A 2,030-nucleotide genomic window follows, 5' to 3' on the forward strand; every position below is an offset into this window, starting at 1 on the left:
TCTCTCTTTCTCCCCTTACCCATCTGTCTATCGCCTCCTTTGAATTCCATGCTGTCACAGTTACCAGCCCTTTCAAGCTTAACATCCTTATCATTTATCGCCCTCCAGGTTCCCTCGGAGAGTTCATCAATGAGCTTGATGCCTTGATAAGCTCCTTTCCTGAGGACGGCTCACCTCTCACAGTTCTGGGCGACTTTAACCTCCCCACGTCTACCTTTGACTCATTCCTCTCTGCCTCCTTCTTTCCACTCCTCTCCTCTTTTGACCTCACCCTCTCACCTTCCCCCTACTCACAAGGCATGCAATACGCTCGACCTCATCTTTACTAGATGCTGTTCTTCCACTAACCTCATTGCAACTCCCCTCCAAGTCTCCGACCACTACCTTGTATCCTTTTCCCTCTCGCTCTCATCCAACACTTCCCACACTGCCCCTACTCGGATGGTATCGCGCCGTCCCAACCTTCGCTCTCTCTCCCCCGCTACTCTCTCCTCTTCCATCCTATCATCTCTTCCCTCTGCTCAAACCTTCTCCAACCTATCTCCTGATTCTGCCTCCTCAACCCTCCTCTCCTCCCTTTCTGCATCCTTTGACTCTCTATGCCCCCTATCCTCCAGGCCGGCTCGGTCCTCCCCTCCCGCTCCATGGCTCGACGACTCATTGCGAGCTCACAGAACAGGGCTCCGGGCAGCCGAGCGGAAATGGAGGAAAACTCGCCTCCCTGCGGACCTGGCATCCTTTCGCTCCCTCCTCTCTACATTTTCCTCTTCTGTCTCTGCTGCTAAAGCCACTTTCTACCACTCTAAATTCCAAGCTTCTGCCTCTAACCCTAGGAAGCTCTTTGCCACCTTCGCCTCCCTCCTGAATCCTCCTCCCCCCCCCCCTCCTCCCTCTTTGCAGATGACTTCGTCAACCATTTTGAAAAGAAGGTCGACGACATCCGATCCTCGTTTGCTAAGTCAAACGACACCGCTGGTTCTGCTCACACTGCCCTACCCTGTGCTCTGACCTCTTTCTCCCCTCTCTCTCCAGATGAAATCTCGCGTCTTGTGACGGCCGGCCGCCCAACAACCTGCCCGCTTGACCCTATCCCCTCCTCTCTTCTCCAGACCATTTCCGGAGACCTTCTCCCTTACCTCACCTCGCTCATCAACTCATCCCTGACCGCTGGCTACGTCCCTTCCGTCTTCAAGAGAGCGAGAGTTGCACCCCCTTCTGAAAAAAACCTACACTCGATCCCTCCGATGTCAACAACTACAGACCAGTATCCCTTCTTTCTTTTCTCTCCAAAACTCTTGAACGTGCCGTCCTTGGCCAGCTCTCCCGCTATCTCTCTCAGAATTACCTTCTTGATCCAAATCAGTCAGGTTTCAAGACTAGTCATTCAACTGAGACTGCTCTTCTCTGTATCACGGAGGCGCTCCGCACCGCTAAAGCTAACTCTCTCTCCTCTGCTCTCATCCTTCTAGACCTATCGGCTGCCTTCGATACTGTGAACCATCAGATCCTCCTCTCCACCCTCTCCGAGTTGGGCATCTCCGGCGCGGCCCACGCTTGGATTGCGTCCTACCTGACAGGTCGCTCCTACCAGGTGGCGTGGCGAGAATCTGTCTCCTCACCACGCGCTCTCACCACTGGTGTCCCCCAGGGCTCTGTTCTAGGCCCTCTCCTATTCTCGCTATACACCAAGTCACTTGGCTCTGTCATAACCTCACATGGTCTCTCCTATCATTGCTATGCAGACGACACACAATTAATCTTCTCCTTTTCCCCTTCTGATGACCAGGTGGCGAATCGCATTTCTGCATGTCTGGCAGACATATCAGTGTGGATGACGGATCACCACCTCAAGCTGAACCTCGGCAAGACGGAGCTGCTCTTCCGCCCGGGGAAGGACTGCCCGTTCCATGATTTCGCCATCACGGTTGACAACTCCATTGTGTCCTCCTCCCAGAGCGCTAAGAACCTTGGCGTGATCCTGGACAACACCCTGTCGTTCTCAACTAACATCAAGGCGGTGGCCCGTTCCT

The sequence above is a fragment of the Oncorhynchus keta genome, chromosome 35, assembly GCF_023373465.1.
Source record: "Oncorhynchus keta strain PuntledgeMale-10-30-2019 chromosome 35, Oket_V2, whole genome shotgun sequence".
Lineage (NCBI taxonomy): Eukaryota > Metazoa > Chordata > Actinopteri > Salmoniformes > Salmonidae > Oncorhynchus > Oncorhynchus keta.